The following is a 17,076-nucleotide window of genomic DNA, read 5'->3' on the forward strand; positions in this document are numbered from 1 at the left end:
ATAATTAATTTTAAAAATAAATAAATAAAATCTTAAAATAAATAAATAGAAAGAGACCTAATATTAATAGAAATTAGAATATATAAAAAAATTGTTGTGTTTTGCCATGTAAAATGTTGGCATGATAGATATCATGTTTAGATGATGTTAGTTTATTTGATGCATTCCCATATTATGATGTTTAGCATATGACTAGATGATGTGAATTGTTGTATTGGATTATCTATTGCTTATTGGTTTAGCATGTTAGATTTCTTTATGCTTATATCGTCGCATGTTTTAGTAGTGACGTCCCTATTACAATAGTACTAATGATCTGATCGGTGGCTTGAGATGTTATGCGTGGGGGATGGCTAGGATCCATGATGGTCTTATGATGCTATTGATAGTTGGGAGGAACTGCATACTTAGTTTGGTTGTTTAGTTATTGTGATATTATTTCTTTACACTACAATGTTGCTTTCAGTACGTTCTTTACTACTTTGCTTTAGATGGATAGATGTTCCTCTTTCTTGTTCCTTGGCATATTGTTGATTATGCACTCGAGTGTTCCCTCCTCGATCTATGTGGATCTGGTACTCCCTAATGTGGAGGTTATTTTCCCATTTCATTCCTCATTTTCACCCTTAACATAGTTTTCTTGCTTTCCTGGGCAACCATGTGTTAGCATGGTGCGATACATTAAAGTGTCGCATGCCTCTTGGAGAAATATCATGTGATACTTTCTAGTATCGCACCACCTTGTAATAACTATTGTATGATACCCTTAAAGTATCGCATGCCTTTGAGAGAAGTTTCACCTAGTCCCTGAAAGTGCCGCCCTCCTTCTTTAGGAATGTCACATGATACTTTCTAGTGTTGTATTAAAGTATCGCTTGGATTTTTTCCTAAGACCTGTGCGGGCAGGCAGCAAGCACTTTTTGGTTTGATCCAAACTTTTTGGAATTTTCTTGGGGTACCCTCTTAGGCATTCTTCAGTCCTTTAGTGTTGCATTTTGAATTCAAAATGTGTTCGATTCAAATTTAGTTATGTGTTCTTCATCTTCAATCATTTTGGTCAATAGTGGCGTTTGGAGATTTTTTGGTTGCCTGGATGGTGGTTAAGTCTTCCATTGTAATCTTTATGATCCATGTATGTTGATGCCATGTGCACTTACACTTTTTTTTTAAAAACAAAATATAGCTTGTATTTCATCCTTGTTTTCAAGGATCTCCGAGTGGGGCATTACACTTTCTCTTTATCTTTGACATTAACTTTAGGAAAACTTCATCAATATTAGCCTCATTTTATAGAAAAATATTTTGCTCCTTCAACTATATCTCTTATTTGATGGGCTCTAGGTACCACCAAATAGGTATCTATCATATTTGTCTTCCTCAAGTGAGGGAATGCAAGAATAGAAGAGGACAGTGAGTCATGTAGTAGGTCTACGAAAGAGAGACAAACTAGAAGGCAAAAGATTAGAAAAAAATTCAATAAACACATGCAATTTTTCCTTGCTCAAGAGGGGTCATGTTCTTATGATGATGAGATAAAGGGTGACATCAAGGTTCCCTTGAGGTACACACATCTTGAGAAAGAATGGGTACCCAAGGAATTACCTCCAATTAACACTAATTTTTGTGTTAACGAGAGGATATATCGCATAGCCCCATCATCATTACATGGTTTGGGCATGTTTTCCATGGATGGCATAAAGGTTAGTTATAACAAGGTTGTTAAATTGATGGAGTATGTAGGACCTTGTTACAATTACGAAAACTAGATACAGATAGCTCAATATAAAAAAAAGTATGCATAGGTATGCACTGTCAACAAATTGTCTACAGTGGAACAAAAATGATCAAAGTAAAAGACTTGTTGTATACATTGATGGAAGGAAAAAAGAAACAAGGAACATTTCAAGTTTTATAAATAGTATGTGTCTTGGGTCAACTAATAAGCAACCCATTTCATTTTTAAGGTGCATGAGGGAAATCATGTTTTTGTATGTGTGATAAAATCAATAAGTTTAGGGGAAGAATTGCTAATAGATTACAATTTGAACCACATAGATACAAAGAAAGTTACTATCATGGGACTTGTAAGTACTATATATGTAAAATTTAAACTAATTACTTCCAATTAGAACTCTAATATATAATATAGCATTTTAATAACAAGATATTTTTTCTAAGTGGACGATTTCTTTGATTATGTTGATGTTTTTATATAAATTCTTTGTCATAGGGTGACATGGCCGATCCATTAGATGAAAAAGCAAGGATGTTTCCCCCACCTCTTCTTCAATGCAGGTAAACCTTCTGTATAAAAATTAATGCAATTGTAATTTTACAAAATGTCAAATTATTATGTTACTTGCGTGAAGGTTTTGGACTAGTTTTGATTGTTTTATTGATTTTTTTTTTCATAATTTGACTCATAGGGAAAGGGAAAGGAATAGCAATTACTTGTTGATATGGCAGCCACTATATTATGTGATGATGACATTGCATATAGTAGTGACCTTGTTATCCTATGTAAAAATACCCTAAAGAACATCAATCTATAAATTCTTGGGCTTGTCATGGATCCAAATCCAACAGAAGAGAAAGAGGCCATAAGAAATGAAGCGTGTTGTAGAGCACATTGTCTGGAAGTAAGAAACAATGAGTCTTTTGCTAGGACAATAGTTCAATAAAGCTTTATGTTTTATACTAATTTATGGATCATGAACCACAATATGTATGTTTTGTTATAGGATTTTTTGAGACTACATCAAGTTCTTCCACCTAACGAAGGTACCAGTGTACATCCTACAGGTATGTGATTTCAATTCTCAATCATCATAAGGGACATTATTTTCTTCATGATTATTATTGATAGTTTTATATTATTGTTTTCATGTTCACTCTTCTCCTTTACTTAACCACTTGTATTCATTCTTTGATACTTAAGATTGATACAATCCATTATCCATACTCTATAATTGATACTCATTCCTAATATGTTATCTTAGCTGTATGTGGAAAACTCATATATCATTTCTAATTATAATTGCTGAACTTTATGATGATATAGTCTTAAATGTATATCCTCTTGACCAATTCCATGTCCATGAGCTTGTGATGATATGATTTTGATATCTGTGTTGTACATAATAGTTAATCTAAAACTTTCTATCATTGCCTCTGATATGGTTATGTTGTCATTGTCATAAAAACTTACAAATCCATATAAATTTGTTTACAAATTTCTTTTTCATTACAAGCTCCTCATTGATAATTCCCTTGATGTAATGTCTCTTTTTATTAAAATGTGAGAAATAGGTAGAATCTTAGAATGCTCATCAAGGAAAGTGGAACAAAAATGAAGTAACCTCAAGCATCTGTGCAGCTGCGACGACATTGGGCAAAAGAGCTAATGAAGAAACCATATCTTCAGAGGGTCCTAGCAAGAGGACAAGATAGAGTTTGAGGAAGAAAGCTTTGATTATTGTTGCTTCTTCGGCTACTAACTCCATCCAAGACATGGCTAAGATTGGTAAGGAGGCAGTTAAGATGATTATGGAACTACAATAGTTTCCTAGGTCTTCTTTTCTGGTTGGGTTCCTGTTTAGGTCTTGTTTTCTGGTTGTTACTTTTGGTTCTTGTGTTTGATCCTATTTTTTGGCTTTTAGTTTTTAAACTGTACTAATGGTTCCAGGTCCTTGTAAAACCTGGGTACTTTATCTGGACTTTGTTAGTGGTTTCAAGTCCCTATAAAACCTAATTTTGGTACTACTTCTAGGAGGTATAAGGACTCTTTCCTGATGGATGGCTTGTTTTTTCCTTTTTTTCAGGATGTGAAAGGGTTTCAAGGTCCCTTCAAAACCTATTTTTATCGTAATCTAAAACTTACAAAACTCAATTGCAAGAGACTTCTTTCCTTAAAGTCTCAAGTAACACTTAAAACTACTAATGATTGATGTAAGAAAAATAGTCTATTGTACCACTTTTAAATTATTGTTCTCATATTATACAATTGATATGATATATGAGAACAATGTCACTACTATCTCTAATACAATAGTTAGGTATATGTAAGATCATTTTGGTCTATATATCTACACTTAGTCCAATGCAACAATGTTAAGATTATCTATGTTGTTTCTGATATGACTAATAATAATTATGCAAGGATGATCTTTGATTTGAACTGTGTAATTAATGAGATTAGTAGTTGTCTTTGATATTAAAATGTAAGTAAGCTACAATATGTTCCTACTCTCACTATAATTATTACCACTCATAGTAATGCATTTGTTGTTATTCATCTGTTGATGAAAACTTGCAAGTGTTCTCAATGTTGTTATTGTTGTGTCTAATTTTGATCCTTAAACATATGCAATTATCTTTCAAATATTTCTTATTTTGATATGATGATCCATTGTTCCTGATATATTGCTATAGGACTGGTTCCACTTATAGTGGTATAATGCTTACCCTTGACTTGATAATATTTATTTGGAATGACTCATGGGTAGAGAGTTTCTCTTGATAGGGGACATGACAAATACATTGTATATATATACACACATTGGTCTTTTTTTCCATATGCCTACTTTCACGAGGCTGGCCAGCACTCCAAGATTACTGACTACAGTATTGGCAAGAAGGAGCATGCAAACATCCACACTTGTTGCAACTAGAGCTAGTAAATCTTTGTTTTGCTACATTTTTTTATGTGTTAAATATGATAATATTTGTACTTTCTTGTTCATTTGAGTATATTATGAAATTGATGGACTTTGTATAGGGATAGGTACACCTTCTTGTGGTGATTATAGAATTAATACCAGTACTTTTGATAATTTACCAACCTTTCCTAGAGCAGCCCATGTAAATTGTACTAGATCATTGGAGGCATCATTGCTGATGGTCAAGAAAGATATGATTTCTTTTAAATTACCTAAGCTTCCAAGTACATTTAAATTGTAATTATTGTTGATCTCATATTGGTTTTGACAAGTGAGTGTCAACACACTTAAGTCATTTACTTAGTTCATGCCAAACTAGTAATACATGTCGAGCACAACATGTAACTATTAGACCATGTTGAGTTGCAATGAGTTTCAAGTCACTCAAGTGTCAAGCAAATAGACAATGCCGAGTGATTTAGGAGCCAAGTAAACAATGGATGTCGAGCAGTGTAGGTGCCGAGTCAAGAACAGAAATATAGTGCATGTCAAGCATCAGTGACTTTATAAGCCAAGTGACACAGTTTTGACATATTTGTTTGTAATGGCACAAAAAGATATCTAAACCATTTTAATCCGACTTAAGGATAGATTACAATCTTTTGGAGATAAGGACGAATCTATATTTTGATTCCCTATGCAATTGCATGTAGCCAATTAGAAAATGGGAAGGGTTAAGTGGAAAAATGGATGAATCTCAATTGTAGATTCATACCTAACCCTAAGCTGCCTAAGTCTTCTTAAGGAGGACAAAGCCCAAAACTCTTTATAGTGTATGGATGGGTGAATGATCAAACTGGAGAAGCAAACAAGATAGTTTTTAGAGCATTCAAGGTAACTTAGAAGTAAGAATGAAATGTAGAAACTATTAGAGAAGAACAAAGGATAGAGAGAAGGATACAACATTGAGACATCTGACTATCAAGGATCAATTGGGAATCGTGTAGAGGTGATTTTTTAGTAGGCAAACAAGTGCCAATCGTAGGATCTATGTTGAGATATTTTGACAGGTGATTTTAGTTAAATCTCTTAACAAAGTAGTCCGAACAGGCTGTATGAAATCCTTTAATAGGGTGCTTAGTTGTAAGTTGAAGTCCTCTAACTAGGCACACTTCTAACAGGGTGTTGAAATCCTCTAACAAGGTGGGACTTAACATTCTTTGTAAGCCTTTAACAAGGTAGTCCTTTCACAAGGTAGACCATGATTCATGGTCAAATCATTGTAACCTTAATTGGATATACTTTATTGTCGCAGTAGTGAAGATTTGTGGGTGTCATTCCCACCCCAATTTTACCTTCTCACTTGAGGGTTTCTGGGTGATCATATCTAGTGTTATGTGTGTATTTGATTACATGTTTACATGATTTAGATACAAATTGCTTTACATGTTATTTCAACTTATTTGATAATGCATATGATGAATGAAAGTTGAGAGTTTAATGGGTCCAAGTTTAAACTCCTGATTCACCACCACCCCCCCCACTCTTAGAAGTTTACTCTCTTCCCACTTATAATTCCAATAATTGGTATCAGAGCCTTTTTCTTTGAAAGATAAGCTTTGCATCTTTGAAGAAAGATCTTCAAATGGAAGTCTACAAGCTGGGAATGACTATTGAGAACCAGGAGATTGAAATACATCTCATACTACATCAACTAAATGAGGCAAGAGAGGAACTAAAGAAATCCTTGAAGAGAATGAAAGAGATTGCTATTGCAGAGAATGAGACACTATACAAAGAGATAGACACTACCAAGTTATTTGCAAATGGAAACACCAATGAATTTGATGCAGCAGTTATAGATCTAATGGGAAAGAAAAGAATCCAAGATGAGGAAATTATAAATCTTAAGCTAGAGCAAGAATCACAAGCTATACTACTATGCAAAGTGACTAAAAAAAAGAAGAAAGCCATAGAAGACAAACAAAGCCATGATTGAAGAAGACAAAAAAATTTTGGCAAAAAAATTGGAAGAGAAATCAACAGAGTTAACCAAGATTTCCAACATGCAATTGGATACTCTAAGTCAAATGATGAATGCCAACTATGAACTGAATGTCAAGGACATTGAGATAACTACATTGAAGTTGCAGAATGAACAATTGTAGTGTGACCTAAAAAGAGAAAAGGAATTTTTTGAAAGTTTCAACAAGGAAAATGAAGCCATCAAATACTTTGAACAATTATTGATATCCCCTAGATCTAACAATGATACATTAGGATTGGGTTAGACAAGCACTGAATGAAGGAGAATCATCCAAAGTTGCTAAAGAAAGGAACATCAAAGGTAAGAACTCCAAACCTACTTATCATAATTTTGGTAAGAAAGGTCATACTGCTAATGTGTGTAGGAGCAAGAATAAAAATCAGAATTTTAGGTCTAAAAACATGACTCATTGTCATAAGTACAACAAGCAAGGTCATCAAGCACATGAATGTAGAACCAGGACCATGCATGAACAAAGATTTGAAGGATATTACTACAACTATCAAAAGTATGGACATAGAACTTTTGAATGTAGACCCAAATCCATGTGGTCATCAAATAAGCCATTAAAGGTAAGAAGCTATGGAAACTTTTATAATTGGAATTATAATACAAGATATAGCTATCATTATTGTCAAGAATATGGACATCTTCTTGAGAATTGTATTAGGACACACTTCAATGGTAACTACAAAAGGTGGTTGAGTCAAACTACATGTTTTATTTTTTTGAAGATTGGTCACATTAGTAAGCACTACCTAACTAGGTCAAAGGCACCAAGTTGTTAATTTGATAAAGGAAAAGGCAAGGCAGATGTTGAACACACCAAAGATGAGATGAACAAGATATAAAAAAGAAGGATGCTTCTAGCACATCAAATGGAGAAGGGATCACTTCACCCAATGGGTCAGGTGATCATACCTCATCAAACTATCAAAACAAGAGATATGTGGGATTGATATTCAAGGGTTCTATCACACATCAGATCTAAAAGGAGATGGTACTGAAAAGACTATGTTAGCATGAATAAAGATGCAAGATGTCAAAAATTCAAGCTAAATCTTTTAGTTAATGCCAAGCTACCAAACTAGCTACTAGATGCCGAGTTTGTAGTAGTTGTTGAGTGATTTTGAAAATGGTTGATGTCGAGCTTGCATCTATGTAAGCACTCAGCACTAAATGCAACTTTTTTCAAAGGGTATATGATCGATTTATGTTCATTATTCATCATTTCAAATTCAAGCAAGAGAAAGAAAAGCAAAAGGCAATGCAGAAACCTATCCAAAGAATTTGCAGAGATTTTAGCAACGATCTCACACCAACATACAAACACTAGTACATTTGGTACCAAATTACAACGGCAGTGTTGTTGCAATTTTTCTATCACAACCTTGTTGTTGTCACAATTGTGATGATAGGCCCTCACAATTGCGACGACAAAAAGGTTGTGACAAAAAAAATGCAATGGCACTACCATTACAATTTGGTACCAAATGTATTAGTGAAAATTCACAAGGTATTTATCATAATCCAAGCTATGCAATTTACTTTTGTATAAACCCTAGTTTTATAGAATGGTGTCTAGCTCAAAAAATGTAGAAGGGAAGGAAGTTTTGAATGTTCATCTTGTCAATAACAAAGTTAAACAACCCATATTTAAAGCCATCCTTAAATAGCCTATAGACAAGATCCTTCTGGTGCTTTGTCAATGATCCCACCAAATGTTATCATGGTGCTAGATGTATAGGAGCTATGGAGATTAGAGATGCATATGACAGATTGTGTGAGAATGGTGTTCTGAAGGAAAAATACAAAATCATTGAGAAAAAGGGTTTAACACAAGCCCTACATTTTCTAAATGTGTTTAAAACCGATTGGATAAGAATTATTCTAAGAAAAATTTGTGAAGGTTCTTTATGGCTAGAAGGAGGACCTATTAAGATTACCAAAAGAATAATTCATAGGGTTACTAGATATCCAACCCTAGATCAGCCAAAGACACTCAAAAGTGACTCCAAGGAATTAATTGAGAAGAACGCTTGAGAAGTTTGGAATAAAAGAGGTATGACTATAGATACCATCACTAATCCACTGCTAAAATTTGTTGTAAGGGTAATCTCTCATTAATTCTATCAATCTAGTAGATTGAATAGTGTACCCTACATAGTTGTGGATGTTGGCTACAAGATTGTTAAGAAAGGTCATACTTATGATCTAGCAGAGCTATAGTTACAACAAGTAATGGAGAATCTTGGAGCTATCAGGAAGACCAAGAGTGCTCAATGTAAATTTGGTTCAATCCTAGTCTATATATTCTTTGATGTATAGAATAAAATTTTCCTCTTTTGGTACTATAGGATGGAAGACCAATAGGTCAATTGCAGTGCAAATCAATGAGTTCATTGAGCAGATGGGAGAAAATTTTGAAACTTTAATGACAAGTTACTTTGAAGATTTTAAGAAATCAATGAAGGAAAGAATGAGGATACCTATTTCTTTGGTTGAAAAACACTACTATGACATATGTTTTCTAGTTTATGTTGATTACACTTTTGTGCAAGCTGCCACACCAAGGGTTAGATGGCTAAGGCCACTTGGGTATAAAATTAATGTTGATGAAGCATCAATAGCCATCATAGCACTCCTAGCACAAGAAATTGATAAAAGTGAAAAGATATTTGGCAACTATGAAATGGTAAAATCAAAGATTACCATGAAGTTGAAAACTACCTCCACACTCAAGAAGAAGGATAAGTTGGTCAAGAAGCTATAAGCTAGATTTGAAGAAGGAGCAAAGGAGGAAGAAGAAGAAGAGGATGAAGAGGAAGAACAAGATCAAACACAAGAACCTCTTACATTGACCCAAGGCATGGGAGAGGATAAGGAAGAGGAGGAAATAGAAGGTGTCAAGGGAGAAGATTCTGAGGAAGTACCTACTCATGTCAAGCCAAAGAAGAGAAAGGATAAGGCACAACTAGTGGCAAAGGAAAAGAAAACTATGAAACCTAGCCCAGCCAAGCCTACAGCACCTACCACTAGAGCTAGTACACATGCAACAACTTAGAAGGCCAAGGAGAAGTCTAAGAAAAAAAAGTAAGGTGGCCAAGTGCAAAAGAAAAAAAGAAGAAAATATGTTGCATAGCCAGATTCAGATGAAGAAAGGATAGAATCAAATGAGAACAACCAATTTAAAGTGGTAAGTCATAATCCTTTATTTGATCTTGAAAACTTATGTGAGAATATCAAAATCAATGTAGATTTATCTGGTTTAAAACATATTGATTTTGATAAACTTGGGAAAGAAGAGAAAATTCAAGTGGAAGAGGCATTATATGCTATGATGTCTAAGTTTAAGAACACTGCACTAGAATTTGCTAAAACAATACAAAAAGGTTTATATGATATTGTTGAGAAAATATAGCATTACTATTTGAATTTGGAGAAACAACATTAACTCAAGTAATGATAGAGATAACAAAGGAATAGATTACTAAGGTTGTCAAGAGATATGTAGTTATATTTTCACTTAAATATAGAGCTTTCAACATACTTCAAAATAATATTGAAGATGTGGTCAAGAAATTAACCCAAATATGAAAACTTATCCATGGGTTGACCACTGTGAAACAAGGAGAAGTTGACCCTTCATAGGGTAAACAAGATGATAAGGATGATGAAAATGATTATAAAAAGGAAGATTATGATAAGAAAGATGATACAATTTGGGAAGAAATTGAAAAAAAAATTGACGACAAGGCAACAACTGAACAACAAAAAAATGAATAGAGTTTGCAGGACACACAAGTGTCAAGTGTCAGTCCCCCTCATGACACAAGTGTAACTACTGAGACCATAACTATAAAGGATGTTTCTAATGTTTCAATTTAAAATGTCAATCCACTTACTGCAAAAGACTTGAAAAAGATTTTAGACCAATCTACATTCCAAGCTAAACTCTGTGAAAATCCAATTTTGGTCAATGTAGAAGAATTGAAAAAGGTAGTAACTGAGGTCACAAGGGAAAAGGTGAATACACAAGAACCACCTTCTTTCATCCCTTCAGTTACAAGTGTACAAGCTTTAGTTCAAAAAATAGTAGATACATCTATTAAGGTTGAAACAAGTGTTAAAGATGATACTATTGAGACGAAGCAGGCATAAGAGAAAGATATTGTAGGTCAACAGTAGAAAATGGGACAGATAGATTCATCTATACCTAAAGAACAGGAACAAGGTGCAATTCAAGTCATAGTGATAGATCAGGGCATGCCTGAAGAACATGATCAAACACCTAAGGTGAAGAAATAGGAAGTCATTCAAGCATTGGTAACTCTACCAACATTTACCAATGTACTTGTACAAGTTCTTTAGAAACTGGGCACAAAATCCATTCCATTACAAATATTAGCGCCAAGCCCTAGCTCATCAAAGGTTGATAAGGTAATTCACTATGGATACATAAGCCTTGATGAAGAAAATGTGATTCCAAATTTTTATTATGACACCATGACATTAGAGAAAATAGGCATTTAGAGAAGAAAAAGCATCAAGAAATGCTTAGTAGAGTACATAGGCAAAAACAAGCACTTCAAGACATTGAAGACATCTTTTTAGATGCATTCAGCCTACCAACTCCTAAAGAGACCAAGCCACTAATTGAGCAGTTGATAGATATAATGGAAAAGGTCAATAATGAAGACCTTGATATTACTACAAAACTTTTAGAATGGTATGAGAAAAAGTTTCAAAGAAAGGTGAATGAAAGAATATCTAGTGAAATAGCACTAACTCAAGTTTCATTGGCAACTACGGTTGAAGAAGTAAAGAAGGTACTTGAGAATATATTCTCACTATACACAAAGCTATGTGATCCTACACTCTTCACTCAAGAGACCAAGAGTCATATTTTTAGTCTGGAGAGAAATCTCAACATATCAGGTACTAAGCTACCTCAAAACCTCGCTCAAAGTGAGAAGCACTTTAGAACATTGCTTCAAACACAAATTCAATTAGCTACTAATAGCAGATGAGGCTAGCATAAGATCCAAATTTACATGTATACAAGCATCCCTAACCCCACACATGGAGATACTGCACAATTAACTAGGTTATGCTAAGACTCTACTGAAGAAAGACCCCAATCTTTCTACCTTAGATGGCCTAGTGCACCTTGTTGTTGAGATTGCAATCCAAATCAATTCACTGGATGTTGTATGTGACAACTAGGATGCAACTCTCAATATCATAATGGAAGTCCATAACTCCTTTTTGGACAAACACACTATAAGTGTATAGCCCATTTGATATAAGTTTCAAAAGGGGGAGAAATATACCCTGGGGGAGAAATATAACATTGGGGAAGATAAAGCAAGGGAGAAATATACCATGGGGGAGAATAACAAAAAGGGGGAGATAAAAATAGAGAAAGATAGAGCATATAGTAGAGTTATATCATTGGAGTGATATACATTTTTGGAGATTCATTTTTAAGGAAAGAGATAAATAGATATAGATATCAGCTATGATAGAGCATATCAAATGAAAGAGTATCAGATACAGTGCATTAAAATTAGAGAGGAGCATAGATTTTGGATACAAAATAGACACATTAACTCAAGGGGGGTTATCAATTTTGAGGTATATAGGTTATTGCAAAATTTTGAAGTTTTTTACATAAGTCAATTCATCGATATGTTATTCTCAAGAAGTTAAGTAGAATATTGTATATTTAACTTTTTTTGACACGCATGTCAAAGGGGGAAATTGTTGATCTCATATTGGTTTTGAGAAGTGAGTGTCAATGAACTTAATTCATTTACTTAGTTCATGTCAAACTAGTAATACATGTCAAGCACAACATGTAACTATTAGATTATGTTGAGTTGTAATGAGTGTTGAGTCACTCAAGTGTCAAGTAGATAGACCATGTCGAGTGATTCAAGAGCCAAGTAAATAGTGGATGTTGAGTAGTGTAGGTTTTGAGTCAAGAATAGAAATATAGTGCATGTCAAGCATTAGTGACTTCATATGCCAAGTGACACAGTTTTGACATATTTGTTTGTAATGGCACAAACAACTATGTAAACCATTTTTAAGCCAACTTAAGGATAGATTACGATCTTTTGGAGTTAAGGATGAATCTATATTTTTATTCCCTATGCAATTTCATGTAGCCAATCAGAAAATGGGAAGGGTTAAGTGGCAAAATGGATAAATCTTAGTTGTAGATTCATACCTAACCCTAAGCCACCTAACTCTTCTTAAGAAGGACGAAGCCCAAAACTCTTTATAGTGTATGGATGGGTGAATGATCAAATTGGAGAACCAAACAAGATAGTTTGTAGAGCATTCAAGGTGACTTAGAAGTAAGAATGAATTATAGAATCAGACAAAAAGAATAGAGGATAAAGAGAAGGATATAGCATTGAGACATCTAATCATCAAGGACCAATTGGACATTGTGTATAGGTGATCTATTATCAGGAAAACAAGTGCCAATTGTAGGATCTATGTTGAGACATTTTGACAGGTGATTTCAATTAAATCTTTTAATAGAGTAGTCCTAATAAGCTATATGAAATCCTTTAATAGGGTGCTTACTTAATTGTAAGTTGAAGTCCTCTAACCAGGAACACTTCTAATAGGGTGTTGAAATCCTTTAACAAGGTGGGACTTAATAATCTTTGTAAGCCTTTAACAAAGTAATCCCTTTCACAGGGTAGACCATGATTCATGGTCAAATCATTGTAACCTTAGTTGGATACACTTTATTGCCTCAGTAGTGAAGATTTGTGGGTGTCATTCCCACCCCAGTTTTACCTTCTCACTTGGAGGGTTTCTAGGTGATCATATCTAGTGTTATGTGTGTGTTTGATTACATGTTTACATGATTTAGATGCATATGCTTTACATGTTATTTCATCTTATTTGATAATGCATGTGATGAATGCAAGATGAAAGCTTTATGGGTCCAAGTTTAAACTCCTGATTCACACCCCCCCCCCCCCCCCCCCCAAAGTTTACTCTCTTCCCACTTGTAATTCCAACAATTATTTAGAGTGTAATTGTAGTTTACTTATTCATAACTCATTTTTGACTAATGATGTGGTGATGATTTTGCAAGAAGTGATATTTTTTTATGAATTTTTTTATGATTTAACATTGAAGATATTTGGGCCCACATTATGTAAAAGGTGCGTAGCTTGATATAATTGGTTGCGACATTTTTTTCATTCATCCATTTGTTGTAATATATTCAACGTACATAGCTTGAACTAATTTTTTTATCTAACAATTTTTTTTTTGTTAAAAGTTGGACTAATCAAGCCCCTAAATTAAAAGATAATCTCATAACAACTATGAAGGACTTCTTTGTTCAAAATATTTTGAATAGAGCCCAACTTCTAAAAAAGATTGCAAACATCTAAAGACTATGAGAGACCAATACAAAAAGGCTCTAAAGCTCAACCTAAAGTAAAAGCATCCTCCTATGGTGCCATATCTAGAGTGGAATGAAATCATTGAAGATGAAAAAGAGAAGAGACTAAGGGCTAAAGGAATTAACCCACCACCTAGCAAAAATAGTTATGTGTCTCATAAAATGTAGTCTCTCATCTATTCCATCCTTCCAAGAGAATCTTCAACATCTCATGAATGCATACCAACCTTAAACATGCATGCACACCATAGTCAGGACTCTATCACATTTTTTTCAATAATGTTGATTCATTATTTTTGCTTGCAACAACATGAGTTAACATGTTCGTTCATGGTCAACTCTTCACAAGGAGAACTGGTTATGATTCAAACCCATAAGATAACTATCAATACAACCAAGAAACAATTAACACCTTCCCTAATCCCCATATAATGAGAATCATACAATCAATGTATTCTTCATTCTAAATTTGCACAATATTTACTATCTAATAGTGAGCAGTGAGGCCTTTTTCCATTACATGTTATTTATAAGAAGGTTAGTGCATTGTCCTATAAGAACTTCTCCAACATCCCAAAGAGGTTCTTGATCATTTTTTATGCCTTTTCACATGACTCGAAGGTGTTTTTGAGGAACGTTGTAGTAGTTAATGATATGGAGTGAAGGAAAAAGAAATAGATTCATTGAGAAAAGTGAACAATCGTTGAAGTCATGATGATTTCATACTAAGAGAGGACAATTGAGCCATTACTCTCCTTTTTTACAATCTACATGCTTAATTCATTTGTGAATTTATATAATCTAACATATTTATAGAAGTGTGATTGTGGGTTTATATAATCTAACATATTTCCAACATATTTCAAAGTTTACATATACAGGTTGTAAGACACATTAAAGGCAACATAAGCTAGGAAAGAGAAGGTTGGTCAACACCATCTTCGCTCTGGTGGATATATGAAAATTCACTCATGCCTTGTAAGTAGTAGTAAATAAAATTTAATATCAATTTTTTATATAAAATTACAAATAAGAAATGCATTAATTATTGACGATATTATGCAAAAAAATGTAGGGCATTGAATTGAATTTAGCGCTCACAAAAGAGGACAAACAAATTGGCTTCAAGCAAGGGTATAAAGAAGTGGTTTCTCACCACTGCATAGATTCTAGTGGCCAAACAGGTGTAGAAGATTATGGTGTAGTAGTTGACACATAAGTAAATAGGTCAAATGAATAATAATAGTAATTGACAACTTCTTGACAAATAATATATTTGATGTTAATTTTGAACAATGATAACAATGTGTGCATGACATTTCACTACAGCCTACTACTCCTGGCATAGATCTTACTCATGATGACAAAGGCACGGACCCTATAGATGACAAAGACCTTAATGTGCATTATAATGATACAAGTACATATTCAATTTCTATTGAAAATTAATCATGTAATTATTAATAAAATTCAACATCTTAAATTGCAATTGGTGTAACCTTTATGTGATAATTTTTGAGTATGCAGAGCGTGATGTTAGTGTTGAATATGTTGAGGTTGTGGTTAAACAACATGTGACAATAGATCAATGTGCAATTATGAGAATGAATGGATCAAGCGGAAAGGGAACTTCCCAAAAAGGTAGCATGGGAAATTGTAATTGCTGTAATTTATTACAGACTACTCGACATGCCTTGTGGGTATCTTTTTGCATTTGCAATAGGAGCAATAGAAAGGTTAATTCTTTTTACATTTTGCTCATACATAGAGGTTCCTATTAGTTACAATGTGAGGTGCATATGAGAATTAAGGGTGTGTAGAGTGCAGATATGGTTGGAGAAAGGTGTAGAAAGGAGCCAGTTGGTGAAATAGAAAAATGGAGGAGTAGGGAAAAAGTTTGGGAGTAGCTGGATTAGGGCAGGATTACCAGATACATGACAAAATTGCATGGTTGGTTCATGGAAGGAAGGTAGAGTTAAGGTGAATGGGGTATCTTTCATGATCACTGAGGAGGTGATATCAATTATTTCTAAAATCTAGATTGAGGGTTTTAAGTTTTTTAGGGACAAGAAGCTCTCAGCTAACACTGTGCGAGATTTTGTGAAGGATGCGGAGGAACTGAAAGCCTTGAAGAAGATTGACACATACTATGTTCCTGATACCATGAAGAAACTATGGAGGTATGTCTTGAGAGTTGTAATCAAGTACATTACTCTGGACCCTAGGTTTGATTGGGCTCGCACCCACCACTTTGTTCTTTTGAATCATTTTCAGCATAGTAGTAAAATTTATTTTCCGTTTTACTTGTTAATTTCCATGAGCAAGGTCGTGGTTAGCTTCAAAAAGAAGCCCTCTGATAACCCCGCTCTGCATGAAGGGTTCTTGCTACTTATTTATGAGCACTTTAAGGCTCAAACAATAAGCAATGCCCCCCCCTCAGACTGAGAATGTGACCTCTGGAAGCTCCAACTTCTCTTCAAACTCAGATGATACTCAGAGCTTTAGCTCTGAGGGTGACAAGATTTCTTCCACTGACAAAAATGTCACCCATCAAGTCAAGAATTTTAGTTCTTCCATAACCCCTAGTAGAAAAAGCCTTAGGGTTCATGGTCAGAACCAAACTGTGAAGGATGTGAAGGGTGACAACAATGATGAGGAGGATGTGGAGATGAAAGAGGAGGAAAAGGAGATGTAGGAGGAAAATAAGGAAGACCAGGGAGGGAAGAAATGCAAGAGGGTGGTTCTAGAGGATGAGAGATTGCAGCAAGAATGGGATATGTCTTCGTTGCCTCTTTCTCCTATCCATATTCAAGCCCAACTTGAGGAGAAAAAAATGGAATCTAAAACTGAGGGTGGGGAGGTGCAAGTTAAAGATAGGAGGAAATCTTGGAAAAACTTTAATGTTAGGACCTCAAAAATGGGCATTTTTAGAG

Source organism: Cupressus sempervirens, chromosome 6 (assembly GCF_028749045.1).
Source record: "Cupressus sempervirens isolate cs-2001-9-10 chromosome 6, ASM2874904v1, whole genome shotgun sequence".
Lineage (NCBI taxonomy): Eukaryota > Viridiplantae > Streptophyta > Pinopsida > Cupressales > Cupressaceae > Cupressus > Cupressus sempervirens.